Source organism: Giraffa tippelskirchi, chromosome 11, assembly GCF_054371585.1.
Source record: "Giraffa tippelskirchi isolate mGirTip1 chromosome 11, T2T-mGirTip1v1.2.pri, whole genome shotgun sequence".
NCBI classification, from domain to species: Eukaryota; Metazoa; Chordata; class Mammalia; order Artiodactyla; family Giraffidae; genus Giraffa; species Giraffa tippelskirchi.
Genome location: NC_137285.1, coordinates 35287064 through 35299556, shown reverse-complemented (window position 1 = coordinate 35299556; position 12493 = coordinate 35287064).

The following is a 12493-nucleotide window of genomic DNA, read 5'->3' as shown; positions in this document are numbered from 1 at the left end:
CTGGAGGAGTGGAGGAACGAGAGGGTTCTGACAGTGAGTGAGTGAGAGAGAGAGGGAGGGAGGGAGGGAGGGAGAGGAGGGTCCCAGGGCTGGGACCCGAAGGGGCTGCAGCACTGGCCACACTTGGGGACCAGCTGAATTCTCAGCCAGGTCTCAGTTGATGATGGCCACCTGAAGACCACACGGGACGGCATATCTGTACACTACCGGATCAGTAAGTGCTGATAAAGGAGAGTGCTGGATGACAGAATGGTAGAAGACCAGGTATCCAGGACCGTGGCCAACACGTGGATGCCTTGGAAGCCCCCTCTACTAGACGCCACTGGCCCCACCCCATGCCCTCTACCTGACCAGTACTCCACCCTCACCTGTTGTGACTGTCAGCTGATAGTACCTTGTGGATCAGCCCTTCTCCAGAAATTGCCCGTGTCAGGGAACTGTCCGAAACTACATGGGAGGTTACTACATACTCACACACACCCCACCCCAACCAGGGAACCGACGACTGACTGACGTGGGGTACAACAACCTGTGTGCCCTGCCTCAGGCCCCTTTGCTTCTGAAATGGTTCAGGTTCTAGTCGTATCTCAGTCCTCCTGCTCCCTGGGGAGGAGTTTTGTTCCAGGTGTTACTTTTGGTCAAAATCTTCTCCTCCGGGCAGGCTTTGGCTGTAGACTTGTGAGTTTTGTTCTGGTGTCTCTGAAAAACATCTCAGTATCTTTTTAGAAACAGGATCGGGGAGTTCCTAATATTCTCTTCAAGAAAATTAAAGATATCAAGGGAACATTTCATGCAAAGATGAGCACAATAAAGGACATAAATGGTATGGACCTAACAGAAGCAGAAGATATTCAGAAGAGGTGGCAAGAATACAAAGAATAACCACACAAAAAAGGTCTCAATGAACAGGACAACCATGATGGTGTGCTCACTCACCGAGAGCCAGATCCTGGAGTGTGAAGTCAAGTGGGCCTTGGGAAGCATTACTATGAACAAAACTAGTGGAGGTGATGGAATTCCAGCTGAGCTATTTCAAGTTCTACAATATGATGCTGTGAAAGTGCTGCACTCTATATGCCAGCAAATTTGGAAAACTCAGCAGTGACCACAGGACTGGAAAAGGTCCGTTTTTATTCTAATCCTAAAGAAGGGCAATGCCAAAGAATGTTCAAACTATCACACAATTGCATTCATTTCACATGCTAGCAAGGTAATGCTCAAAATCTTTCAAGCTAGGTTTCAACAGTATGTGAACCAACAACTTTCAGATATATACAAGCTAGATTTAGAAAAGGCAGAGGAACCAGAGATCAAATTGCCAACATCCATTGGATCACAGAAAAAGCAAGGGAATTCTAAAACAGAAAATCTACTTCTGCTTCATTGACTACATTAAAGTCTTTGACTGTGTGGATCACAACAAACTGTGGAAAACTCTTAAAGAGAAGGGAATACCAGACCACCTTACCTGCCTCCTGAGAAACCTGTATGCAGGTCAAGAAGCAACAGTTAGAACCAGTCATGGAACAACAGACTGGTTCCAAATTGGGAAAGGAGTATGTCAAGGCTCCTTTATATATTCTCAGGTATATTCTCACCCTGCTTATTTAACTTATATGCAGAGTACATCATGTGAAATGCTGGGCTGGATAAAGCACAAGCTGGAATCAAGATTGCCGGAAGAAATATCAATAACCTCAGATACGAAGATGACACTACATTTATGGCAGAAAGTAAAGAGGAACTAAAGAGCCTCTTCATGAAAGTGAAAGAAGAGAGTGAAAAAGCTGGCTTAAAATTAAAAAAATGAAAACATGGCATCCAGTCCCATAACTTGATGGCAAATAGATGGGGAAAAAATGGAAATAGTGAGACTTTATTTTCTTGGGCTCCAAAATCACTGCAGATGGTGACTGCAGCCATGAAATTAAAAGACATTTGCTCCTTGGAAAAAAGCTATGACAAACTTAGACAGCGTATTAAAAAGCAGAGACATCACTTTGCTGACAAAGTTCCATAGAGTCAAAGCTATGGTTTCTCCAGTAGTCATGTATGGATGTGAGAGTTGGACCATGAAGAAGGCTGAGCATCAAAGAATCAATGCTTTTGAACCGTGGTGCTGAAGAAGGCTCTTGAGAGTCCCCTGGACTGGAAGGAGATCAAACCAGTCAATCCTAAAGGAAATCAACCCGGAATATTCATCAGAAGGACTGATGCTGAAGCTGAAACTGAAGACCCAAAGAAGGGGCTAGGTCTAAGTGTTTATATACTAGGTTGAACAAAGAGAGAAAGTTATGGGAAAATAAGTAAAACATATGGGGAGAGCAAAGGAAAATCAGAGTCATTTTAATGGAGTCTGTTTGTACAGAGTTCTCTCAGCCTCCACTCCCCATCTCTGGTGATAAGAGTTTCCCTTTCCTCCCGGTACAGTGAGGGCATCTTTCACAAGGGAGTTTTATCTTCTGCTTTCAGGAAGAAAAGGGGAAGTCAGAGCACCCTTCTTGTACCTGCTGTTTTTCAGGCACCTTTAGTGAGAAATAATTCTTATGCCCAATGGCATATTTTGGAGAAGCATATTCTGCCAGTATTCAGTCTCCATGCAGATTCTGACGGCTTAAAAAAAAAAAATATTGGCGCATAGTTGATTTAATATGCTGTGTTAGTTTCAAGTGTACAGCCAAGTGGATCAGTTATACATAAATCCACTCATTTTTGGATTCTTTTCTCATACAGGCCATTACAGAGCACTGGGTAGAGTTCCCTGTGTTATACAGTAGGTTCTTATTATTTATTTTATATTTAGTAGTGTAGTTATTTTATATACAGTAGTGTGTACTTGTCAATCTTAGTCTTACAATTTATCCCTCCCTTCCTTACCCCCTGGTAACCATAATTTTTTTTTCTATATTTGAAGAGTTTTTAAAGGTATGGAGATCAAAATGACCAAGCTTTAGGGGAAAAGGGCCTATAAAGGAAGGATTATTGGGAAGATATATTCTTTTATTGTTGTTGGCTCTTCCATGCTGGTGCAGATGAGCAAAAACAGAGGGAAGATAAACTAAAGGTCCCATGCTAACAGTGAACGAGAGGTGATTCATGCACATGTCTCTGTTCTGTTTAGTATTCACTGACCTGAGAGCCCCTCATAATTACCCATCTAGAGAATGAGCTGGAGCCACACTCTGAATCCTTTTTCTTTTTCCTATGTAATGCATTATGTTTTTAAAGAATGGGTTTACTTCTTTCCTTCTTATTTTTACTTGGGAAAATAATAAAAAATAATTTATGATATCATAATAAACACTAAAGCAATAGTCAGGGGAAGTAGCAGGGAAGCCAGCCAGATCTCCTATTTGAGAGAAAATATTATTTGATAAACCAGGAAAAAGAAAATAAAACATGCAGATTACTGGAAGTGGACTGCATTTCAGATTTTGGCTTTGCCTTCTTGCGTGTTTAATATACAAAATGTGTTCTTACTGTAGTGCTGGTCTAAGCAGAACCCCTGAGGAACAGGACACAGGCCAAACACAGACCGTATTTTGTGTGTCTGTAGCCAGTCTGACCGGAGAAGGCAATGGCACTCCACTCCAGTACTCTTGCCTGGAAAATCCCATGGATGGAGGAGCCTGGTAGGCTGCAGTCCATGGGGTCGCTAGGAGTTGGACACGACTGAGCGACTTCACTTTCACTTTTCACTTTCATGCATTGGAGAAGGAAATGGCAACCCACTCCAGTGTTCTTGCCTGGAGAATCCCAGGGACGGGGGAGCCTGGCAGGCTGCCATCTATGGGGTCGCACAGAGTCGGACACGACTAAAGAGACTTAGCAGCAGCAGCAGCCAGTCTGACAATTTGTTCTTATTTTCTCTGCCTTCTTTTACACAGACTGTATTTCCCAGAGATCTTTGTTTATAAACACTAAGAAAAGGAATAATTTATTATGACCATTGATTTCTTTCACTGAATGACTTTTGTAACAACTTGAATTAACTTGAAGTACGTGATTTCTAATGGCTACATACCAAGCTGTGGAATTTTACTTCAATGACAGTTTTGATGACAACCACCACCACCGAGGCAGCTTTAATCATTGAAAACTGAGAAGAAAAACTACTTTTTAGAAAATAACAACTTTGTTGTTGTTGTTTAGTCGCTAAGTCATGTCCAACTCTTGTGAGACCCAATGGACTGCAGCCCGTCAGGTTTCTCTGACAATGGGATTTCCCAGGTAAGAAGACTGGAGTGGGTTGCCATTTTCTTCTCCAGGGGATCTCCCTGATCCAGGGATCAAACCTGTGTCACCTATCTTGGCAGGTAGGTTCTTTACCACTGAGCCACCTGGGAAGCCCCAATATTTTTAGATTGTGTTTTCTAATTTTTTTTTTTTTTTTTTTTTAGCATACTGTCACCTTCAATCTAAAGTAAAAATTTGCAAGGTGGAGTATTTTTGTTAGTTTTACTGAAAGGTAAAACCAAAAATGCTTGATATTCTGAACCTAACTGAATAATATTATAATTTCAATATAGCAGTGTTGATTATTCATAAAATAAAAATAGGATGAGAAAAAAGTAAAAAGAAGAGGAAAAAATAGACATATTACAAAATGATTTTTGTAATGATATTGACTTATATTTGTATGATTCTTTGTGCATTTTAAAGTACATTTATATACAGTGTTTTTCTGAGCTTTACAAAATCGTATTTACTAGTAAGAGCTTTGACATAGGACCCAGAAGAAATAACTTGCTTATCCTTGTAATCGGGCAACAAGAATCTGGAAAATCTAAAAAAATGTTCATGTGGTAACAGATTTTTTATCTTGGGAAAAGATATACCACAAAGCTGATGCTGGAGTAGAACAGGTCAGATGAGGGACTGCAAGACTTTTGATTTGCTCTGAAAGCAGGAATCAGCCTGGAATATGCTCCAACAATAACTTCACGTTGCTACTTGTTTTCCAACATTTAAAACTCCTTTTAAATTCTGTATTCTTTTAAACTGTTCTTATTACAACTTCATCAAATTCAAGAATCTTCTGAACTTGCACAGTATCCGTTTTCTCCTCTTTCTTTTTCTCTTTTTTTTAAAAAATTTTCTTTCTCTTCTTCAAATGCTTTAAGAAACTTCTTGTCATATATATTATAGGTTGCGGGGAAGGGGGAGAAAAAAGAAAACTACAGATTTCTCCTTTTCTTTTTCATTGATAATTGGTATTGAATAGTAATTTCCTTTGAATTTTCTGTGTACTGATAAAAAAACAGTCTTAATCAGATTAGAAACTATCATATAGTAATTCCTGGAAAGAGTGCAAAAGATTAGTTTGTGGTTTCAAGAAAAAAACAAAAATCCCCAAACACTGAAATTCGTATTGTTACTTCTATTCAGTTCAGTCACTCAGTCATGTCCGACTCTTTACAACCCCATGGACTGCAGCACGCCAGGCTTCCCTGTCCATTATCAACTCCCAGAGCTTGCTTAAACTCGTGTCCATCGAGTTGGTGATGCCATCCAACCATCTCATCCTCTGTCGTCCCCTTCTCCTTCTGTCTTCAATTTTTGCCATCATCAGGGTCTTTTCCAATGAGTCAGTTCTTTGCATCAGGTGGCCAAAGAATTGGAGTTTCAGCTTCAGCATCAGTACTTCCAATGAATATTCAGGACCGATTTCCTTTAGGATGGACCGGTTGGATCTCCTTGCAGTCCAAGGGACTCTCAAGAGTCTTCTCCAACACCACAGTTCAAAAGCATCAATTCTTCAGCACTCGGGTTTCTTTACGATCCAACGTGCACATCCATACATGACTACTGGAAAACCATAGTTTTTTTACAGTATGAGAAGGCAAAAAGCAATGACATTGTTACTTCTATTAAGAATCAGAAAATCTCTTTGTTCCACATGTCAGAATTACTGTACAAAAGGGAAGCAGTCAACACTTGTTGGAGGTTAGAAAGATGAAAATGATGACCGTTTACTTTTAGTGATTTTCTTACATATTTATTTTCAAAAACTGGTAGAAAAACAGGACAGAAAATTGAAGTTGACATTACAAGGAAAGAGAAACTGAGTAGTGTCATTGGACAATCTGACAGCAGCATATGCTCATTTAAAAATTTCAGCATTGGGGTAGGAGGTGGGAGGAAGGTTCAAAAGAGAGGGAACATATGTGTACCTATGGCTGATTTATGTTGATGTGTGGCAGAAACCAACACAACACTGTAAAGCAATTATCCTCCAATTAAAAATAAACTTTTAAAAATATCAGCATCCCAGGGACTTTCCTAGTGGTCCAGTGGTTAAGAATCTGCCTGCCAATGCAGAGGACACAGGTTCGATCCCTAATCCAGGAAGATTCCACATGCCACAGGGCAACTAAGCCTAAGCCCATGGACCACAACTACTGAACCAGCACACTCTACAGCCCGCGAGCCGCAACAAGAGAAGCCCGCACACCACAACTAGAATAGGCCCCACTCTCCGCAACTAGAGAAAAACCCCGTGCAGCAACAAAGACCCAGCACAGCCAAAAATAAGTAAATCAATAATTAAAATTAAGAAACATTTCAGCATTCTAGTATTATATTTTTGATGAAATCATTTTAATGAAGTGTTAACACTGCCACTTCATTCCCAACGATTGCATCCATCTATCATCAGAGTTCTTCTCTATGCACATGACTGCACTAGAATATTTTCTTCTGAGTCAGACATTGGAACAAGCTATCCAACACATTTGTGTAGAAGCTTTTAGTGAGTACATTGTTTAGATATATTGCATTCACCCCCATTAGTCATTTAATTAGGATCCTAAAGTATTTTGCAAATCTATAAACAGGAAATCCTGTGTACAATACTTACTTCTGGTTTTTGTCTTCTTGTAATGTTACACTTCAAAAGTGATTCCTAGTAGTCAGATGACTAAATAAGCAAGAGATTTCAGAATTAAAAGAATAAATTAAAAGGGCAGATTACTGGATTAACTCATTAGGCTGAAATGTTAAGGAAACTAGGCCAACTGGAGTTCATTTTCTGTCCCATGGCCTTTCACTGTTTCTAATCTTTTGGCAACACACATTGTTTCAACATGTCTGGGCATGTTTGGGAGACTGGCTTTGTTTCAAGCCAAGCTCTCCATGGATTCCTGATAATTCAACGGTGGGAGAGGGTGGGAATTGCCAAGAAAACTGTCGACATACTCTAAATTCAAGCTGGAATCCTCATTGCACATAGATATATAGACGCTGTTATGATAACTACATTTATTACAGTTACATCTCATCATATCTTTCACTGTTTGCCCACACATAGGAGTTCTTACATCTAAATAAACCTGATGGATACCAGGAACAAGTTGAATTTGTTAATTCTATAATCATCTTAACTGTTAAGGTGATCTAGGCTCTAGACAGAGATCTAGATTCTTGAGAGAGCAAGATGCTCTTAAGATTTTTATATCTGCTCATTCTTAATATTTTAAATGCTATATATATATAAGCCTTAGTGTCTTACTAAATATATCCCATTGTCATGAAAGAGAAAATGCCATTAGCACTAGAAGTCTTAAGATATAAGGAACATAGCTATTCAAACATCATCACGGTGAAAAGGTTAAATTTCAAATAGACTCAATTATCTGTGTCCCTTATCACTGACATGCTAAACATCTAGTGTGTGTGTATGTATGCATGTATATAATAGTACATACTGTTATATATGTACTGATGATATATATAATATATACTATAGGGGTGTTTGTGTGTGTGTGTGTGTTGTGTTAGTCACTCAGTCACGTCCAACTCTTTGCAACCCCATGGGCTATAGTTCTCCAGGCTCCTCTGTCCATGGAATTTTAATATATATTATAGACTAGTACTGATGATATATACAATATATATTATAGATATATATGCCTTCTGTCCATGGGATTTCCCAGGCAAGAATACTGGAGTGGTTGCCATTTCCTTCTCCAGGGGATCTTCCTGACCCAGGAATCAAACCGGTGTCTCCTCCATTGGCAGGTGGGTTCTTTACCACTGAACCACCAGGGAAGCTCCCCCACAGACTGAATGTATCTCCCCAAAATGCATAAACTGAAATCCTAATCTTCAGTGAGATAATATTAGGAGGTGAGGCCTTTAGGAGGTGATTAGGTCGTGAAGGTAAAGCTCTCTTACAAAACAGACTCCAGGTACATATCTCGCCATTTCTGCCAGGTGAAGACACGGTGGGAAGGTCACATAGACAGTCTCTGAACCAGCAAGCAAGCTCCTAGCAGACAGCAAATCTGCTGGCATTTTGATCTTGGCCTTCCCAGCCTTCAGAACTGTGAGAAATAAGTTTCTATTAATAATAGAATTAAATACATTCTGATACAGAAGCCTAAACTAAGATATGCTAGTATTGTTGAACTGAAATGAGAAAGACAGTAATCCCTGCAGAGAGGACCACACATCCAGGCTAGAGTTTTAAAGCGGACACGGTGATTAGAAGAGCAGCAGCAGGGACCAGCTGCACACATACGCAGAGGAGCCGCAGCCCAGTGGTCTGCTGGCAACTGTAGGTTTGAGGACAAGGAATCCTGGCATACTCTGTTCTTCAGAGGGCCACCGGGAGCAAAGGGAACATTATTTGCCTGCAATCAGAGAGCTTCACTGGCTAAGAGATCAAAAGCATCAGGGTGAACCCTAAATACTGGACTTGGAAGAATTGTGTTCTGTGGATTTCTAAAAAAAAAAGGTTTCTTAGAAAACTTCTGCTGGTAAGAGTGAGTAGGGAGAGCAGAGTAGTCTCATATTAGTGTTTTATACCCTCTCTTCAATTTATAGCTATTTTTTTCTAAACTACAAAACTGGTACTTTATTATAAAATTTTAAAGGATATAAACATGTTAACACATAAAATAGAAATTCCCAACAGTTTTAATCTCCAGATATTAACTGACTGTTGCTTATCCTCCCAAACAGTTTTCTTTATACAACATGGAGTCCTTGTGACTTAGTAGTTGGGAAGGCAGATTTGGGAATCAAACTGCTTGGGTGCAAATCTTAGCTTTATCACTTACTGCGTGACTTAGGGGCAAGAAACTGAGCCCTCAGTGTCCTGGAATCCCATCTGGACGGTGCAGGTAACTGCCTACCTCCCGGAGTTGTTGGGACATAGCATTTATAGAGCACTTACCACACTTACAGTGCCTGGCACATGGTAAGTGCTGTTTTTGTTGATGATGATGATACAGTCATATATAAGTAGATATTTACACATACAAATATAAGGTAATTGGTAGGCATAGCTTTTTCTTTACAGTTAGGATCCTAATACACATACTTTGGTGATACTGATTATTTGTAGGTTGAAACTTTGTGATATGTCCTCCATATGTCTTTGGATGGTCTCTCTATTTTCTCTACATGATTTTTCTCAAGCTTGTCCTCTACTCACAGATTACTTGCAACTGTGCCAATTTTGCTTCCTGTTGTTTCAGATGAATTCTCTATTTCTTTAATGATATAAATTTTAATAAATTTAAATATGACACATTTAAATGATAACAACTTCAAAAGGAACTCAAAGGTATAGAGTAAAAAGCTCCTGTTTATGTGACACTCAGTTCCTGCCTGGGAGCTGACACTTCTGTCATTTTCTTGTGGGTCCTTCCAGGGGTGTGTATGTGAAAACAGGTAAATGCAAGTAAATATTATTACATGAACAGCAGTTCTATATCCTCTGTTCCACACTTTCCTTAAAATATATCTTGGGAAGCTTGTATTATTATTATGCAAATATCCACCTCACTCTTGTTAATGACTACCTATTGTAGTGTATGAATTGTCATAATTTATTTAGCTGGTCTCCAATAAATGGGTATTTATATCATTTCCAATAGTTTACTATCACAAACAACAATATAATAAATAATCGCATATATACATAATTTTATACACATACGATTCTACTGATTTTACACACACACGACACATAGGATAAAGTCCTTCTACTGGACTTTATCAAAGTTATTTTCAAACTGCTTCCCACAAAACTGGCATGGTATCATTTTTGTCTTAAAAAAACCAACTGTCTACATTTTTAACTAATTTATCTATAATTTAATGCAGATAATTAAATTAGCCTACATTTTAATATCAAACTTAACTGCTTTTTCCCTATACTGTCTTCACTGGGATATAAAATATTTGTAGACTCCTCACTATAGATATGCTCTTTATTTTAAGGTGTAAAATCTTTCTAGTTTTACTACTTGGAAATTTTATCCTGGATGTCTTCTAATATAGATTTTTTCGTGTCTTTAGTATATTACATTCTATTCTTTTCTTTAAAAATTTTAAAATTCAGCTTTTCTTTGTCCAAAGGTTGTTCTTTTTTATCTCTGGTTTTATTGAGATAAAATTGATATAACAGTACTGTATAAGTTTAAGGTATATCGCATAAAGATTTGACTTACATATGTCATGAAGTGATTACCATATAGATCCAACATTAAAGTAGAAAAAAAAGCCTTGCAATGAGAATTCAGGATTTACTCTCTTAACAGTTTTTATATATAATTTACTGCAGTGTTAATTATCTTTGATACAATGTACATTACATCCCTAGTATTTACCTTATAACTGGAAATTTGTACCTTTCAATTACCTTCATTCAATTCCCCCTTCCCCAACCCCCCACTTCTTGTAGCCACAAATCTGATCTCTTCTATGGATTTGCTTTTTTTTTTTTTTTTTGAGGTATAATTGACCTACAATACCATGTTGATATGGTATTGATATACAATACCATAGTGATTTGGTATTTTTATACATTTCAAAATGATCACCATAAGTCTAGTTACCATCTGTCATCATACAAAGATTTCACAAAATTCTGGACTACATTACCCATACTGTATATTTCATACCTATGGTTGATTTATTTTGTAACTGAAAGTCTCCACCTCTTAATCTCCCTCACATATTTCTCTTCTTCCCCCTCCATTCCCCTCTGTCAACCATCTGTTTGTTCTCTGTATCTGTGACTCTGTTTCTGTTTAATTTGTTTTTTAGATTCCACACGCAAGTGAAAACATACAGTATTTGTCTTCCCTTGACTTATTTCATCATGCTAGTGAAATGGCATGTTTCTGCAAATGGCAACATTTCATTCTTTATTGCTGAGTAATATTCCAGTGTGTGTGTGTGTGTGTGTGTGTGTGTGTGTGTGTGTGTACCACATCTTTATCTGTTAACCTATTGATAGGCACTTCAGTTGTTTCCATATCTTAGCTACTATAAACAATGCTGCAATGAGCACAGGAGTACATGTATCATTTTTATCAAAGCTTTTGTTTTCTTAGGATTAATACTAAGGACTGACACTACTGGACCATAACTCTATTTTTATTTCTTAAGGATTTTCCATATTGTTCTCCACAGTGGCTTCACCAATTTACATTCCCACCAACAGTGCACAAGGATTTCCTTTGCTCCACATCCTATCAACACTTATTACTTGTTTTCGTTTTGATAATGGCCACTCTGACAAGTGTAATAACTGTTTGTTCACTGTGGTTTTGACTTGCATTTCCTTGATAGTGATGTTGAGTATTTTTTTTATGTGCCTGTTGGCCATCTGTCTGTCTTCTTTGGAAAAATGTCTATTCAGGTCCTCTGAAAACCATTTTTTAATTGGGTTGTGTGGTTTTTTTAATGTTGAGTCGTATGAGTTCTTTATATATTCTGGATATTAAACCCTCATGGGATATAATGTTTGCAAATATCTTCTCCCATTCAGTAGGCAGCCTTTTTTTGTGGCTGTTGTTGATAATTTCTTATGCTGTACAAAAGCTTTTTAGCTTGATATAGTCACATTTGTTTATTTTTACTCATTTCCCTTGCCTGACGAGATAGATTAAAAAAAACATTGTTAAAACTGATGTCAAAGAATGTGCTGCCTATATTTTCTTCTAGGAGTTTTATGGTTTCAGGTGTTACATTTAGGCCTTTAATCCATTTTGAATTTATTTTTGTATATGGTGTAAGAAAGTAGTAGTATAGTTTGATTGTTTTTGCATGTAGGTGTCCAGTTTTCCCAACACTATTTATGGAAGAGGCTGTTTTTCCTCCTGTATATTCTTGCCTTCTCTGTCATTAATCAATCGCCCATAAAAGCGTGGGTTCACTTCTGGGCTTTCTTTTCTGCTTCATTGATTTATGTGTCTATTTTTGTGAAAGGTTGTTCTTACGAATAACAGAATTAGCCCCAAATTGGTGGGGAATTTTTTCTTTGACACCTTGCTCTATCTAGCAGGGGACTTTTTGAGCCCTTCCTTCTGGTCAAGAGTGAGGGCTGGGGGTTGACAGTTTGTGTTCTTTGTTTTGCCCTTTGACTGTGGATAAAACAGCCATTTTCTTTCTCTTTGTTGTTAAACAGCGCATCAGACTTGATGTGTGCATCAAGGCAAGAGTGCACCAAACTCAGTGGAGAGAACACTGCAACTCC